The 19,011-nt window shown below is 37.4% G+C and overlaps 2 protein-coding genes across 2 annotated transcripts in view; one reads left to right on the top strand and one right to left on the bottom strand.

Annotated features, from left to right (window-relative positions):
- LOC134675455 (NACHT and WD repeat domain-containing protein 2) overlaps nt 1–18,963 on the bottom strand; it is a 111,278-nt gene extending 92,315 nt beyond the window's left edge. The window contains exon 1 of the mRNA XM_063533724.1: nt 18,637–18,963. The gene's annotated coding sequence lies outside the window, so the exon portion shown is untranslated. The remainder of the gene's footprint in view (nt 1–18,636) is intronic.
- Nucleotides 1–19,011, top strand: part of LOC134675421 (sodium- and chloride-dependent GABA transporter 1) — a 341,033-nt gene that overhangs the window by 220,309 nt on the left and 101,713 nt on the right. The window lies entirely within an intron of this gene.

Here is a 19,011-nt window from a genome sequence, read left to right as displayed (position 1 = left end):
TCATTATAGTTGACTAAACTGTATCGTAATGAATATTATAGTTGAGTTAGGAGCCCATACATTAAAAATACCCAATTGAAGTTTGGTATAAGAAATCTTAATTCAAGAATTATAGTCGACGAGTAGGAAAACAAGATTACAGCGCCGCTTCTTAACTTTCCTGATTACTATCTAGCTACTTATAACGTAAGAACCAATAAAAAAAGGGGCGGTAGTTTAATTTTAGCTCGTGAGGATAGAAATATTGAAGAGTTATCAATATGTAAGAAATTATATTCAATGGAGTCATTCGAAGTATGTGGTATTCGAGACTGTGAAACTAATATTTGTGTAATATGTTGCTATCGCAGTCCTCGTGAGTCCAATTTTGAAACATTTATGGAAAAACTAGAAATAATGCTAAACCACTTTTTCCACAAAAAGTGTTTAATCTGTGGTGATTTTAATATAAATTTGCATTTAAATGATAGTCGAAGTACTGCCTTAATAACATTGTTAAAGTGTTATAACTTTAGACCTTTAGTAACAGCTTCCACCTTCTTGCGAAATAACTCTGAATCATGCATTGATAATGTGTTTACGAATTTGCCAGAGTCCTCGGTATCAAGTATAGAAGTAGATCACAACGGTCTAGCTGATGGACATGCTGGACTACTCTGTAGAATTGAAACAAATTCATCGTGTTCTGCTAAAAAGCAGCCACAATTATTAATTCGAAGAGAACGAAGGTGTTACAATGCCATCAACAACAATAAATTTAGATGTAAGCTACTGAATGAAAATTGGAACAATTTAGGCATTAACAATTTTATTAAAAAATTTATGAACTGTTTTAAAAGCAGCTTTAACCCTTAATCAAATATCGGGAAATTATTTCCCACTTCATTCTAATTTACGAAATATTTTTTATCTTTTTAAAGGCAACACTCAGCGATACCAACCATACAGATTTAAAATCTTAGTAACATTTTGAACTTGAAAAATGGCAACACTTTTCTAATGGCCGCCATTTGTGACCATACGTCAAAGTCAATATCAGTTGTTGTGATTTTTTTTGCAATAACGACAATTTTTTTAGTGTTTTGAGGTTAAGTGCGAAAAAAAATCTTGTAAGTGCATACACTGAATACTATCATAAACTAGACTTATTTTCCCTGTGTTTTGTTTGAAAAGAATTGTGATAACGGTATGATTTATCCAAGATTTTAAGGTTTTAGTAAGTGGGTAATTATTTCCCATTGTTTGTTCCTGAACGTACGATTTACAAAAAAATTGGTAGGTTTTATCAAGTGGGAAATTATTTCCCAGTGTTTGTTCTCCACCTACATTTTAATTGGTTTCCATAAATAAATATATATGCCCGTTTGCCTGTTACACAAAAAAATCTGTGCCTGTTTTTGTTTTCTTTTTTATTTTATTTATTTCTTTGATTTTTGAAGATAACGTTAAAGGATCATACTTGAATTCGAAGCGAAGCCGGGGGGAGCTACTAACTAGTAAAAAGTTCGTAACCGTATCGGACAATGGGAAACTAATTCCCACTTTTTCAAAATTTTGCTATTCCGTAACGGATAACGGGAAAATATTTCCCACCGCAAAACCCCCCTTTCCCCCCCACTAAAATTATTTTTATATATTTTTTCGTAATCTACGCACCCAAATTACCTAAAAACCAATCTTAGTTTTCAAAAATCTCATAAAAAGCGTTCCGTTTGATTAAGGGTTAAGAAAACACTAAAAGTCTCAAAAGTGAACACGAAATGTAAGTGGATAACGAAGGGCATAAAAACTTCCAGCAAAATGAAACGGTTTCTAACGTTCATTGATAAGGAACACCTTGACAACTCAATAGCTACATATCGTACAGAATACGGAAAGCTATACAGGCAGGTAATCCGAAATGCCAAAAAAAATGCTGTACAGACGCAAATCGATAATGCAAAAAATTCTAGTAAAGCTATTTGGAAAATAGTGAATCAGCATAGAAATAAAGCTCCACCCATTTCGACTAACAACTTGTTATTAAAAACAGATAAAATTGTAAGCGATCCACAAGAGCAATGTAATATTTTTTGTAAAATATTTGATCATTCTAGTGGAAGTGTAGGGGACCAACAAACAGCGGTCAAGTTACTCCATCAACATGTGGCCCGGGTAACTTATGAGATGACCAATGCCTTAGTTACTCCTCAGGAGATATATCGCCTGGTTAGGATGATGGAGTCTAAATCATCTGTAGGTTATGACGGCATACCGATTAGGATTATTAAGGACAATATTGACTTATTAGCAGGGCCATTAGCTCATTTTTATAATTTATGTTTTGAATTGTGTACATTTCCTGATCAACTAAAAATAGCTAGAGTACTGCCAATTCATAAAAAGGGATCAACTAATATGCCTAAAAACTACAGGCCCATTTCATTGTTACCTACACTGTCTAAAGTGTTCGAAAAATTGCTAAAAGACAGATTGCTAGATCATATCAACAGATATAAAATATTAAACACAAAGCAGTTCGGGTACCGTAAGAGTGTTGGGACGAGTGAAGCTATTGATGAGCTAATTAAAGATACGGTACTACAACTCAACAGTGGGAAAAAGGTAGCAGGTGTATTTTTGGACTTAAGTGCGGCCTTCGATACTGTTGACCATTGTATCTTATTGAGTAAATTAGAGCACTATGGTGTGAGAGGAAACGTTCTTAAATTATATCAATCGTACTTAAGAAACAGGAAACAGTTTGTAGAGTTGAAACACATTGAGAATAATTGCGAGACAGTTCATAAATCACGTATGATTGATATAAGACGAGGTGTGCCGCAAGGCTCCATCTTGGGTCCTATATTTTTTATATTATTTGTTAACGACTTAATTAATTATATGAACGACTCTATTCCGAATTTGAAGCTGGTATTATTTGCTGATGACACCAACGCTGTAGTGTCCGCTGATAGCATAGCTAAACTTAATGAAGTAATTAATAGAGCCCTCAATGCATTTTCTATATGGTTCACAGTTAACAATCTCACCTTAAATAGTAGCAAAACTAAATCGATTTTATTTAATACTAGTCCTACATGCACCGATTCCTTACTTTTAAATATAAATGGAGAAATAGTTGAACAAGTAGAAGTAGTTAAATTCTTGGGCGTTTTGATTGACTCTAATCTTAATTGGAAACCGCAATTACAGGAGTTGAATAATTCAATTAGTTCAGGTTGTTTTGCTTTGAGAAGCTTACGGGAGGTAGCGAAGATTGAACAGCTTAAGGTGGTCTACTATGCCCTCATAGAATCTAAATTACGATATAGTATTAAATTGTGGGGCAACAGTTATCAATATAATACGCAAAGTGCTTTCTTGATGCAGAAAAGAGCTATCCGAATTATAGTCAGAATACCACAATGGGAATCATGCAGGGAGCATTTTAGAAAGCTTAAGATCTTGACTGTGCCTTGCCTTTATATTTTAGTTCTGCTATCAGGTCTAGTCAAAAATTTGGAGGTCACTGAATGCGAATACGACAGAGCTGTAAGACTTGCAACAAGAAGAAAAGACCTTAAAAATAGTTTAGTGCCTAAATTCAAAGTTGTACAACATTCGGCAAGCTACCAGGCAGTTCATCTTTTTAATAAACTGCCGATAGAGTATAAACAGATCTCCGACTGCAAAGTATTTAAGCGCAAGTTAAAGGCTTTTCTTGTTGATAAATGTTATTATTCTATCAATGAATTTGTGAATGAATCTTTTAATTAGTATTGCAATGGTTACCAATTTTATTATTTAATTTAATGGCTTTTTTTTTAAATGTAAATGACATACCTACCTCTATTGATCTATTTTTGACATTATTATTATTGTTGTAGAAGTATTAAATTTTATTATATCATCAATGAAATTGTGTATGACATATCATAATGGGAATTGTATTTTTAAGGTATTTGTATTTGTAAGATATATTTGACCCTAGTTTTTAATGTATGTACTAATTATATGCATGTATTACTATTCGACACAATGTATATTGTTTAGAATTAAATAAAATAAATATGAGGGCGACGAAGGCGCCCGGTTTTGGAACGCGTACTGCGAGCTTCGTACGACGGGCTACGCCCGACTCTTTTAGTATGAAGGCGCCTTCGGCGCCCGGCTTTGGAACACCTACAGCGTACCTCGTACGTCGGGCTACGGCCGACTCTTTTAGTATGGGGGCGCCTTCGGCGCCCGGCTTTGGAACGCGTGCAGCGTACCTCGTACGTCGGGCTACGCCCGACTCCTTTACTATGAGGGCGCCGAAGGCGCCCGGCTTTAGAACGCGTTCAGCGTGTCTCGTACGTCGGGCTACGCCCGACTCTTTTAGTATGAGGGCGCCTTCGGCGCCCGGCTTTGGAACGCGTCCAGCGTGCCTCGTACGCCGGGCTACGCCCGACTCTTTTAGTATCAGGGCACCTTAGGCGCCCGGCTTTGGAACACCTACAGCGTACCTCGTACGTCGGGCTACGCCCAACTCTTTTAGTATGGGGGCGCCTTCGGCACCCGGCTTTGGAACGCGTGCAGCGTACCTTGTACGTCGGGCTACGCCCGACTCCTTTAGTATGAGGGCGCCGAAGGCGCCCGGCTTTAGAACGCGTTCAGCGTGTCTCGTACGTCGGGCTACGCCCGACTCTTTTAGTATAAGGGCGCCTTCAGCGCCCGGCTTTGGAACGCGTCCAGCGTGCCTCGTACGCCGGGCTACGCCCGACTCTTTTAGTATCAGGGCGCCTTAGGCGCCCGGCTTTGGAACGCGTGCAGCGTACCTCGTACGTCGGGCTGCGCCCGACTCTTTTAGTATGAGGACGCGGGAGGGAGGGGAGGGGGCTTTGGAACGCCTACAGCGAGCTTCGTATATACAGCGTGCCTCGTACGTCTCTTGTACGGCTGTTTCCTACATTTTGGCTGATCTAGAATTCTTTACCTATTTACGTTATAAAATATTGCAGATCATTAAAAAACACCATGTATATAGTGGCCAAACCAATTTGTTTTGCAAAAATCTTCTTGTATCGCCTTGATTGGGTAATACGCGGATAGAATCCATAGCGCTTGTAGATTCGTAGTTCGAATTACCTACCCGATAAATTAATGATTTATCGGGTTCATGTAAGCAAAGTCGGGTGCAAAAGCTAATAGTATGTATATATTTGAAATGTGCTAATTGAGCTCTTTCAAATGATATATAACACGTCATCATTACTTATTTTTAATTTTTTGATTCGTGTCTTTATGACCCCTATAGTCCGTTTTTTTTAGCATTAGAAAGAACTTCGCAGAAGTAAGCTTGTGGTTCCAAATCCGGCACTTTTAGCGGTAATAATTTGAAGTAAATTATATGTATTGACCATGCTACATTAGATAATTCAATAATTATTAACAATTAAAGAGCCTGATAAAAACTACACGCTTGCTTCTGTGGAGTTCTTTCTAATGCTAAAAAAAACGAACTATAGAGGGCGCCGTGTTCATTTTTGTGTGACGTTATATAGCCTATAACCAGCGGAAGATTAAGACGATTCGAATGACATATCGTTTGTCAAATTATAATGCATACTTTAGAAGTTCTGAGGGAACAAATGAACATACATACATACATACCCACATACATACCGGTCAAAATCATAACCCTCCTTTTGCGTTGCCGTAGTCGGGTAAAAATGGTGGTACTTCTGTACCATCTTCTGAAGCCATTTGAGGGTTAGATTTTGTTTGCTCTTTTTTAAATAAGTACGTAAAGATAGTTCGCTGACTGTACATACTTTTCTTTCAACAGGCAACTAAGAATACTTGTTGAGATAATTCGAACAAACCAAAACACAATTAGGTTACCATAAAATGGGGTGAGTAGGGTCAAAACTGAAATTCAAACCTCGATAACATTTTATTTTTACGAAAACTGAATGGTGTGTACAGGGTGGAAAGGCACGACGATCCTTCCCGGAAGTATTAGGTCGTTTAAGTGATACTGAGCAGATTGGTAATGGTAAGAATCGTTAATTGAGTAAAAAATAAAAGTACCAAATTTTCTACTTTTTAACTCTGGTGATAACCCTATAGCATGTGCATATGACGGCTAGGTTAAGGATCTCCGTCGGGAAAGCTCGGGACTTTACGCTTTTTTCCGATCGTTGACAGAATCGCAATGATGTATGTATGAATGACGCATAAATGACAAATAAATCAAATGAATGCAACAATATTACAATAGTACATTTCGATGCTAGTGCGGAAGGTATGTCATTACTTCACGAGTACCGAGATATCTTGCCACGAGCCGCAGGCGAGTGGCAAGACTCGGGACGAGTGAAGAATGACATTTCCGCACGTGTATCGAACGACGTTTTTTAATACAGTTGCGAAAAAATAAGAAAAACATTGTTAATCGTACACTAAACAAAAGTGGTAACAGTGACAGCTCGGTTAGACATCGTCTTTAAGTATATTATATCTATGGGCGTTTGGCAGCTATTCCGTTCCATTCAGTCAACTTATTAAGAACGGAATTTTCAATATTGAATATTAAAAAATAAACGTGTTATAATGATGAAGAGGTAAGTAATTAAATATGAAATATGTAATATTTTTCGTATTCTTACATTAACGGTAGGTTTTTATGCTGATTACGACATTTAAAGGAAACTAATATTAACACTCATCAATAAGTAGTCGTGAATTGGAACAAGTATAAATTTAAAAAAATTGGAAAAGTAAAAAGCACTAGTTCGAGATAACCAACTTTCCGCACGCTAAACAGCTACGTAAAGTAGCACTTTTTGAGCAACTGTATTAAAAACAATTTTACTACTTCCTTAGATAATTACTTTTTGGCAATATTTAACACTATCTTCTCTTCACATACGGTTTTCAAATGTACCTCCGTAGTGTCTTATAATGTACGCCGCAGCCCGCACCCGAGCCCGCGCACATTGCCCATGCGATAAGTGTATGCTCTTCGTCATTTTTCCTCACAAGCAGCAATTAGCCTTTAATGTCTCATTTCGTCCGCAGTTTCACATTCCGTTTGGTACACCATATCTTTTACACAGCCCCACAAATTTAAATAACTACAAGCATCTAACAACGGCATTTTTATTGAAAGAATATGAAATAAGTGAAATAAAGTAAATATGAAGTGAAGTTCAATGACAATTTATTTATTTCAAACATCAGACGTCTTGTCTATTTCCTACCACGCAAGAAGGTTTGTTAGTTAGGTATTTAAGAAGTATTTATTCTTGACTAGCTGTTGCCCGCGACTTCGTCCGCGGAATCTTATCTTCAACATTTTACATCTTTAGTACCGTAAAATGGGGTGAGTTGGGTGAAATTTGACTTTCAAACCTCGATAAAATTTTATTTTTACATGTGAAAACTGAATGGTGGTTCGGACGTTTGTATTTTAGTTTGTATTTTATTTTGGGTAGTTCCATTTCATAACTTTGACGATAAAGAGGAAAACCCACCTCACCCCGTAGTGCCTCGTATTTGGGGTGAGACGATTTTTCATACAAAGGTGATTTTGGAAGATTGTCCAATCGATTTTTTTTTATTATGCGTATTACTATAGCCCCATTTTAAATTGGAATACATTATTTTTGTAGCAGGAGCCTTAAAATACCTTCTCACCCCCCTCTCAAACCTTCTCTCCCCATTCATAACCCAACTCTCCCCGCGAAACCTACTCACCCCGTTTTACGGTACCTATAATTTTCATATCCAAGCAATGTTGAAATTAAGTACTTTTCTTTTTTAGCAAGTTGTATGAAGTTTTAAGTCAAGTGGATTTTGATGTTGGTTGCTGAAATTACTTTTCTTGTATTCTCATAATAGGTACCTATGCCCTTATACAAAGACTAGCTGTTGCCCGCCACTTCGTCCGCGTGGAATCTTATCTTCAACATTTTACATCTTTAGTACCTATAATTTTCATATCCCAGCAATGTTGAAATTAAGTACTTTTCTTTTTTAGCAAGTTGTATGAAGTTTTAAGTCAAGTGGATTTTGATGTTGGTTGCTGAAATTACTTTTTTTGTATTCTCATAATAGGTACCTATGCTTATACAAAGATTCAAATTCGGCACTCACAAAATATCTGATCTCCATACAAACTTTCAACCCCTTTCTCACCACCTTGGGGGATGATTTTCAAAAATGCTTGAATTAGTTTTCATGTTTTTTATTTTTATTATACCTTTTTTTTGCAAAAGTTCAAGTTCCTAGCTTAAAATTAAATTTACACCCCAAGACGAACTTTCATCCCCTTTTTAACCCCCTTAGGGCTTGAATTTCCAAAAACGTTGCAATTAATTTTTTTGTAATCGGCTAATATGTCTTTCTAAGAAGTTTAAAAGCATTTGTAATGGATTCAAACTTTGAACCCCATTTTAACCCTGCTAGGGGATGAATTTCACAAATCGCTGAAATCACTTTTATTGTCATCTAATAATATCCCCAAATACAAAGATTCAAATCCCACGTTCGAAAAAATGTATGATATCCATACAAACTTTCAACCCCGTTTTCACCACCATAGGGGTTGAATTTTCAAAAACGCTGATATTAGTTTTCTTGCATTTTAATTTAAAACGTTTTTACAAAGTTTCAAGTTCCTTGCTTAAAATAAAATTTGCACCCGCAGACGAACTTTCATCCCCTTTTTAGCCCCCTCAGGGGTTGAAATTCCAAAAACGTTACAATTACTTTTTTTTGTAATCGGCTATTATGCCTTTCTAAGAAGTTTGAAAACCATTTGTAATGGATTCAAACTTTCAACCCCTTTTTAACCATGTTAGCCATGAAATTTACAAAACGCTGAAATTACTTTTCCTGTCTTCTAATAATATCCTTAAATACAAAGATTCAAGTCCCACACTCGAAAAAATGTTTGATGTCCATACAAACTTTCTACCCCTTTTTCACCACCTTAGGGGATGAATTTTCAAAAACGCTGAAATAAGTTTTCTTGTATTTTAATAATATATCTTTTAACGAAGTTTCAAATTCCTAGCTCAAAAGAAAACTTTAACCCCATACAAACTTTCATCCCCTTTTTAACCCTGTTAGGGGATAAATTTTACAAAACGCTGAAAATACTTTTATTGTCTTCTAATAATATCCCCAAATACAAAGATTCAAGTCCCGCGCTCGAAAAAAAATTTGATATCCATACAAACTTTCAACCCCTTTTTCACCACCTTGAGGGATGAATTTTCTAAAACGCTGAAATTAGTTATCTTGTATTTGAATTTGATACTTTTTTACAAAGTTTCAAGTTCCTAGCTTAAAATAAAATTTGCACCCGAAGACGAACTTTCATCCCCTTTTTAACCCCCTTAGGGGTTGAATTTCCAAAAACGTTGCAATCACTTTTTTTTATAATCAGCTATTATGCATTTTTAAGAAGTTTCAAAGCATTTGTAATGGATTAAAATTTTCAACCCCCTTTTAACCCTGTTAGGGGATGAATTTTACAAAACGCTGAAATTACTTTTCCTGTCTTCTAATAATATCCCTAAATACAAAGATTCAAGTCCACCACTTGAAATTTTTTTTGATATCCATACAAACTTTCAACCCCTTTTTCACCACCTTAGGGGATGAATTTTCAAAAACGCTGAAATTAGTTTTCTTGTATTTTAATAATATATCTTTTTACGAAGTTTCAAATTCCTAGCTTAAAAGAAAACTTTAACCCCATACATACTTTCATCCCCTTTTTAACCCCCTTAGGGGTTGAATTTCTCAAAATCGCTTCTTATCTCTTGTACACTTTATAAATGCAACCTGGTGTGCAAATTTCAACTTTCTGGCTTTTGTAGTTTCGGCTCTGCGTTGATGAATCAGTCAGTCAGTCAGTCAGTCAGTCAGTCAGGACACTTGCATTTATATATATAGATTTAGTATTTCATTTTTGCAAGTTCATTTGCTGCATCAAACACAACCTACTTCTAATTTTTAATTATTTTAGATAGTTTCCAATTATTCGAAAATAATTTTGTGAAACGTGTTAAGAAACTAAAACCTTTTCATCAGTCAAGGAAACCAGAGATATTTATTAGACGATTGCGTACTTTTGAGTGGTTGTCAATGTCACAATTTGAACTGTCGTTGTAAACAATGTTGTGGTTAGTATTATTAATATTAAGGAATAACATAACTACTTCATTCAAGTATTGAACAAGTGGAACCACTAAGAAAGCCAAAATCCTGCTACGATTCTTACCGTGTTGTAAGCAGACCTAAGAATAGTTGGATGGCAACAAATTATTACAATTTCCTGTCGTATATTGATTGTTTACAAGTAAGTTCATTGACCCTGTCACCTGTTAGGGTTAGAACAAAGTAGTTTTTTGCATGGATGTTTAAAAGGTCATAATTTAGAAACGGTTGCCCGTATTAACATAGTTTCTATGGAGAAAATATAGAGCTTAGGCTAAACAATCCCCCTTTTGCGGAAGGATCGTCGTGCCTTTCCACCCTGTATAATAAGTGCTGCGGACGTTTGTATTTTAGTTCTTATTTTATTTTGGGTAGTTCCATTTCATAACTTTGACGATAAAGAGGAAAACCCACCTCAACCCGTAGTGCCTCGTATTTGGGGTGAGAGGGGTTTTCATACAAAGGTGATTTTGGAAGATTGTTGGATCGATTTTTTTTATTATGCGTATTACTATAGCTCCATTTTAAATTTTTTTTTTTTTTATGAAAGAAAACCAATTTTATTAAGAATATACAGGGTACATAAATAATCATACAAAAGTAACTTAAATATATCTAAATATTAAAATATTTTAATCTAAAAGGCCTCCGCGGGCTGTACCGGGTGCAAAGGTGCCCATTATACTTGCCGCGTTACCACGTTGGATAGCGATGGCCAACCTTTGCACCAGGTACGAACCCGCGCGAGCGTCAGAGGTCCTCTCCCTGATTCTACCTCCCACCTCCCTTATAAAAGCTATGGCGTCAGACCCCCAACACCCCGTTACCTCGAAGGCGAGTGGCACAAAATAATAATTCTCCTCAAGGTCGGAGTATTTTATGCGCTTTCTTTTAAATTGGAATTCATTATTATTGTAGCAGTAGCCTTAAAATTCCTTCTCACCCCCCTCTCAAACCTTCTCTCCCCACTCATAACCCACCTCTCCCCGCGAAACCTACTCACCCCGTTTTACGGTACGTTGTTTTATCACAGAGTTCCCATGCCCATCTCTTGTGTCCATCATTCGATTAGCTCTTTGGTACAATGGTATTGCATTGTCACCCAACTGAGGGCTCCTCTACACGATGGGTCAGCGCCGGCCACTCCAAGGGACGCATTTATGCGTTAGAGGGAGCAAGTGATATTGCTATCTCATTCTACCGCATGGCTGCGTCCCTTGGGGTGGCCGGCGCTGGCCCATCGTGTAGAGGAGTCATTACATATGTATTTGTGAAAATTGTGAAGTTTCAGCTCAATCCAATAATGGGAGGGGGGTAGTGATGTGTCGATGAGAATGTTCTCGTTTCTGAGACATCCTTTCCGAAGAAATTTCCGGAAATTTTCCAACTTTCTCGAGAACGTTCTCTAAACATTATATAATCAAATAATGTAGGTTAAAGTCACGTCGTTCAGTGACAGATCCAGGTTTGTACTTGGATGGTTAATCAATATATGTTATACTCGTATTAACTTAAATAAAAGCTAACATTTTAACTACCTGAAAATGTTAGCTTTTATTTAAGTACCTAAAGATACAGAGATAGAAATGAAATTTTTGACCTAAAACTTATTAATCTTATTATAGTACCTGACTTGTGTGTAACACTCAATTTGTGTGCCCCTTATGGGCCATTTTATTTAAAGTTGTCCCTCACACTTTTTTTAAAAATTGGTTTTTTTATTGATTGATTCTTAGTAGAAATAACATAAAATATCCCAATTAAAAAAAAAGGTAGGTTTTTTAGGTAGGTTTATTATGTAATATAAAATGGCTCTTATATTACATAATAATATTGGCCACCGTGGCTATTATATAGATAGGGTTGCATATAACATACCATTGTCCTCTACTAAAAAGTTTAATCTAGTAAATCAAAGAATGATACAGTCACTCGGCCCTTCGGGGAGCCGCACCTTGGTCACAGTACGTTTATTTCACAGTACTTTATTCTGATACTCTTACGCTTTTTGTCTTGTTATGGCGAGAGGATTAGTAGCTTTAATTGGTTAGGGTGATCGGCTACAGAAGCGTACAGAATCAGGTCCGACATGGCACCTAACAGCAAAAAGACAGTAAGGCAAAAAGATGTTCAGACAGACAGACGCACGAGTGACCGTATAAGGATAAGGGTTCCGTTTTTTGAAGTGAAAACTTCTTTAGCGGCACTGTGCACTTTTCGTGATGGGGAAAAAATGTTAAACTCGCGAGAGCGTAAAGGTGACAGTCCATTTCCAACGACAGCTGTATTACTGTTCATTTCAGTTCAGTAGTGCAGCTGCGGATAGAAATGGAATGTTACCATAAGACGCTTCGTAAGACGCACACGTGACCTGATCGAAAAACTGTTACAATGTCATTGAGTTTTCACTTCTGCCGGTACTCCCGGAGTGCAATCCGTTTTTTTTTCCTTTTGAGGTACGGAGCCCTAAAAATTACGTTAACATACTGTCTGAATATTATAACTGCGACAACAGTATCACCTCGCCCAGTAATCTAGTTGGCAAACGACCGCAGTCACGCACGTATGACGTCTTTCAGTCGGACTGCTGAATACCGTAACGTTACACTATAGACTAGGAATCCTCTAGACCGAGTTTAGAGCAATTATTTCATGCAACCGATGATGCGAAAAATGCGGGGGTGCGCGGGACGAGGTGAGCGAAGTCCCGTGCCGTGATTGGTCCGTTCAAAGACACGGATGTCACACAAAGACATTCGACTCGAACATGGAGTAAAATTACCGTATGCGTGGCAGAGGGGGTAGCGTGACTATGCTCAGTCTGGAGGATGTTTTGTCTGTGCATTACACAATAGGGGACTGTTTGACTTTTACATTAAGCAAGGGTAGGGCGTAGCGAAGTCAATTTATTTTGCTTTTTAGCTTGGAGCACAATAAAAGCACAGCTAAACTGTGGATTAAACTGTCGCCTGCGGTATTTTCGGACCGACCGATAGATTCGGACCTTAAAACCTTCAAGAAAAAAGCTTATTTTATGGCTCCTCCAATGCCTCCTGCAATGGTTACGGCTCCTCTACACGATGGCCCAGGGCTAGACCAGCTAGATGGCCATGCGATGGTTGAGAGCATGCACTATGGAATGGGCCCCGTGTAGATGCCTACGCGCCATCGCTGGCCCACTACCTTTGATGTGCGGACGAAAAACTGACCCTGCGGCCATCCCATCGCTATCCCGCCGCGCCATAAGCCATCCGACATTACCCGCTATACATGCTGGCCCAGCTTAGTGGGCCTATGTGATGGCCCATCGTGTAGAGGAGCCATTGAAGGCAACACAGTTGTAACCCCTCTGTGTTACAGGTGTCCATGAGCGACGATAATCGCTTACCATCCGGCGATTTATCTGCTCGTTTGCCTCGTATATATTATAATAACCGGACAAGTGCGAGTCGGACTCGCGTTCCATAATGGTTCCGTACATTACAAAATTTTTAACAATATGTTTTATGTGGAACGTGAATGAACTGTCTTTAAAAAAACCTGTAGAGGTCGGATCCAAAACTAAGTACTTTATGTATTATATAAAGAACTATTTTGTGTATTATATTCAAAATTTTGGACCCAGTAGTTTCGGAGATAAAGCCCCCCCCCCCTTTATGGAGGAAAGGTTGGACAGACAGACAAACGCACGACTGATCCTATAAGGCTTCGGTTTTTTTTCCTTTTGAGGTACGAAACCCTAAAACCAATGCCTATCAACTATAAGCTTTAGCAGGCGTGTCTCTCTACGGCATTTCGTCGCTTTGCTACAGGTAGCTAAAAGTGCATCCGTTCGGCCCCAATTTTGGGGTTTGCCATAAGCCGCGCGTGGCGCTGTCGCCACCTAGCGGCCATATCTGTGCTGATCGTAACAGACGCGTTTTGTTAGAGAGTGAATCTTCTGTACTTAGTACTATTATTTATTTCTTCTGTGGCTTTACTGGCTTTAGCTAAATCCCTAAAATCACAGACTAGTACCCCTAAATGAATTCGGTGAACGTTATCAGTTATCAGTTATCAGAATCGCGAATGCTCAGGGCAAGAGACACGGCCCGTTGGCTTGATAGGGGGTGATAAGCTCACGCCAGGCTTTTATCACATAATGCAATGCAGTTTTAGAATCTAAAACTAGTATCTCGTCGTCGAAAAAATTTAGATACTTTGACGACGACGATGTTTTGACGACCGGTCTGGCCTAGTCGGTAGTGACCCCGATGGAGCCGATGGTCCCGGGTTCGAATCCTGGTAAGGGCATTTATTTGTAAAGGTTAACTGGAAGAAATCCCTTAAAGGGATAAGTTCGCCTTTGTACTGCCTATCCTGTGCCATAAATTTGTGTTTTGTGTTTTGTACAATAAAGAGTTTATACATACATACATACATATTTGTATGATGAATTGATGATACAGATACTTATTTGTTCCTGAGTCATGGTTGTTTTCTATGTATTTAAGTATTTATATATTACATATATTGTTGTCTGAGTACCCACAACACAAGCCTTCTTGGGCTTACCGTGGGGCTTAGTCAATTTGTGTAAAAATGTCCTATAATATTTATTTATTTTATTTGTGCTGTAAAACCACCCAAAATATGTCAAAATCTCCCAACATAGAGAGTTATTGACATATAGTAAATTTTATTGTCACAGTAAATTTACTGCCATCTATCGACACTCGATTAAAACTAAAGTGTACAAAAATTAAAAAAACCGGGCAAGTGCGAGTCGGACTCGCGCACGAAGGGTTCCGTACCATAAAGCAAAAAAAAAACGGAAAAAATACAAAAAGAAAACGGTCACCCATCCAAGTACTGACCACGCCCGACGTTGCTTAACTTTGGTCAAAAATCACGTTTGCTGTATGGGAGCCCCACTTAAATCTTTATTTTATTCTGTTTTTAGTATTTGTTGTTATAGCGGCAACAGAAATACATCATCTGTGAAAATTTCAACTGTCTAGCTATCACGGTTCGTGAGATACAGCCTGGTGACAGACAGACGGACGGACGGACGGACAGCGAAGTCTTAGTAATAGGGTCCCGTTTTACCCTTTGGGCACGGAACCCTAAAAATGAATGAATATTCTCTCTTACTCTCTTTATCATTTGTTACTATGCCTGTCACGTTCTAACCAGTATGTAAGTGCGAAAGTGACGCATGCCACGTCTACGCCTCGGCTAGTCTGTGGCCATGAGTAAGCCCATTCATAATAAAAAAAAAAATGCATGACAGGTGATAACAACGCGATCATGATAGCGCTGCAGAACTCATAACGCCTTAGTACATCATTTTCATCGTTTTATCTTTATGTTAGCAATGTCGACTAAAAGCGATACCTATAGGCAAAATATAATGGCTCTTCTACACGATGGGCCAACGCTGGCCACTCCAAGGGACGCAGCGATGCGGTAGAATGAGATAGCAATATCACTTGCTCCCTCTAACGCATAAATGCGTTCCTTGGAGTGGCCGCCACTGGCCCATCGTGTAGAGGAGCCATTATGTTAGCAATGTCGACTAAAAGCGATACCTATAGGCAAAATATTACACTAGTCATTTTGCGTTTTACTAATAGGTATATCCCTAGATATATCTCTACATCGGCAAACGCAAGTTTAAAACAATTCGTCTATACCGTAAATTGTTAATTGTACAAACAAATGAATTCCTAATTTGATTGTCTTATTTAACGGCTGGTAAGGCTGCGGCCTGGCACTAGCGTAGCGTGCCAGAATAAATACCATAAAATTATCCACATGTCAACACATCATGTCATGTGTCATGTGCACATGGATAAGCTACACAACACAACACAAATAAAACACAAACACAAACAAAACACATAACACAAATAAAAGAAAAGGTAGCTGTAATGTCGTATAAGGAAATCAAGGATGCGGCCCTGGATAGAGTCAAATGGAGAGAGCTACACCGACAAGAGTCTAACTCTTAAATTTATACTTCGTTTTTTTTAGCATTAGAAATTAGGTAAACAATCTTGATGTGTCTTTTAATTGAAAAACACATTTCAAAAATAAGTTACGGCAAATATGTAACAATTATGAATCTAATACGATCATTCATATTCTTCTGCTTTCATAAGTAATAGTTTTATATTTTTATAAAGCGTTTTTCAATTAAAAGACATGTCAAGATCGCTTACCTTCTTGCAAGTTCTTTCTAATGCTAAAAAAAACGAACTATAGGACGATCCACATGTCAAAGGCTTTATGACAAAGTTACTCAGTTCAATTTCGCCTATGCTTTGATACAGAATAGACACGAGTACAATTGAATTAATATTAATTTCAAATTTCAGTTTTTATAACAAAGACACAAGGTTCAATTTCGCCTCGTTTGTTTTGTTTTATACATATAACAGCACTTGTGTTAGTACCGTGAGTAGTAGTAGTAGTAATAGTAGTAAACACTTTATTGCACAAAACAAGTACATAACACAGAGAGAATACAGTAAATGTATACAAAGGCGAACTTATCTTAGTAGTCAGTTCGACACTGAATTAAAAGCGTTATTTTACGATTATTGTTCAAAGGCATGCTTATTCATTATACAAACGGGTCTACCGCGATATAATTTCATTGTTTCATTGTTGTAGACCCGTTTGTGTAGTTAAATATGTGTACAAAACGCGACAGTTTAAAATGTTATAAAATCATGCTTGATTTTATTTTATGAAGCTCAGTAGGCCAAGCACGTGATTGGTGCGACAGTATCTCGCCGCGAGATAGATTACCCGTCTTTTTCTAACTATATTAATTAAAAAGGGACAGGTAGTTTATCTCGCCGCGAGATACTGTCGCGCCAATCATGTGCTAGCCCGGCAGTAAGAAAACGTTTTCAATTTCACTTAAGCGTATGAAGATCCATCTTAAGCTGTAGCCTTATTTGAAAGTTAAATGAGCGAGCGGAAACTTGGAGGATGCGGGCGGAACCATCGAGCTTTGCTTAATTAAAAATAAATAAAAACAATCTGCGAGATTCGATAAGACCACGACCTTATTAGTAGTCTGGCCCTTGATAATCGTTGGTTCTTATCTGTCATTTAGACATTTGTGTTTGCTGGAAAGGGACAAAATATAAGTAGACTTTATGAATAGAGTCCGTTCCAAATACGAGCCCCGATGCAAATTATTTCGTCTAATTCCGCGCATCAATTTTGTTTATTTTAATAAACTTTACACATGAACATAAAATGACCCAGTAATGGGAACCATAATAGCAATGTTTAATGTAGTTTATTTTGATCGTATAATAAAATTTCATGAGACTTTTATTGCTGAAAAAAAAATTTTTCAAAAACTTTGTCCAAATCATATTGTCCTATCTTACAGCACTGCTGCATGCATGGGCTAGAAACAAAATTGTCAGTACATTGGCAGAGCCCTATTGCTTTCCCTAGTTATAGCCCTTTTCACATATGTTGTAATCCTACCCGGCAATAAAAAAATAAAAAATCTATATTTTTTTTCTTTCAGTACAAACGGTATTTCTTGTACCTATTTGGATTTAGTAGTTGCAGAGTATTACCATATAAAATTAAATTACATTAGTATAAGCATTCAATATTAGTAATTTTTAAACAAAAACATTATTTTTGAACAAACGTGAGAACCTCAAAAAATGGTCTCACTAGACGAAAACATATGCATCGGGGCTCGTAGCTGGAATAGCTTAGACTGTTTTATTTTAGGTATAATTAATTAAAAAATTTAAAAAAACTCCTACGCTACTCATAACATTTTATATCATTTAATGCTAAAAATACCTTACATTGTTTTGAAAAGAGCTGATACATATATATTCTTCAAACTGCAGCATCACAAATAGCTAAGAACCACCGCAAGCAAACTCACTTTTACTTTTAAAAAAACCCGCATCGAAATCGGTCTATCCAATTGAGAGCTATACCACAGACAGATCTGACATTGGCGACAAGCGTATATTAAACACGCCTCTTTTTGCGTCAACTACCCCGTGGTTTTAAAAACACGATAAGTCATTCTAAAATACAAACATATTAGAATATTATCTAACCATGCGATTTCATACAACATTGCTGACGACCATTTTTGACGACCGGTCTGGCCTAGTGGGTAGTGACCCTGCCTATGAAGCCGATGGTCCCGGGTTCGAATCCTGGTAAGGGCATTTATTTGTACGATGATACAGATATTTGTTCCTGAGTCATGGTTGTTTTCTATCTATATCGTTGTCTGAGTACCCACAACACAAGCCTTCTTGAGCTTACCGTGGGGCTTAATCAAGTTGTGTAAGAATGTCCTATAATATTTATTTATTTATTATTATTTATTTATACTACACCTCAATCAAAGTAACGATCCAAGAATACGTCTTTATAAAACTACATACTTATCCTCACCTGCCCTACTTTCGACGTATCAAACTTTGATCAATACATTGCACCACTTTAAATGTTAAGGTCACGCTATCGATTTTTCACTTTGAACTCATTAAAAAAGCATTTAACCAATCTCACACCACAGCCTTAAACAGTTTTAAAAGTAATAAACGTCAACACTTCAACCGTTCTTTTGTTTTTGATTTTGAATTTTGAAATCGGAACGCGTGCTGTTCGATTCTATGAGCTTTTTGGACTGAAAGTGATTTTCGAATGTGTAATAATCTGATCTTGTTATTCGGTTGCTAGGTAACGACATAACCTCTGTGACTTTGCCAATTTGTGTTAACTGTTAATTTTGGCGATAAAGTGGTGGAAGTGGGTATTTTAAGGGGT

This window comes from Cydia fagiglandana, chromosome 22 (assembly GCF_963556715.1).
Source record: "Cydia fagiglandana chromosome 22, ilCydFagi1.1, whole genome shotgun sequence".
Classification (NCBI taxonomy): domain Eukaryota; kingdom Metazoa; phylum Arthropoda; class Insecta; order Lepidoptera; family Tortricidae; genus Cydia; species Cydia fagiglandana.
This window is presented reverse-complemented; position numbering and strand designations above follow the sequence as displayed.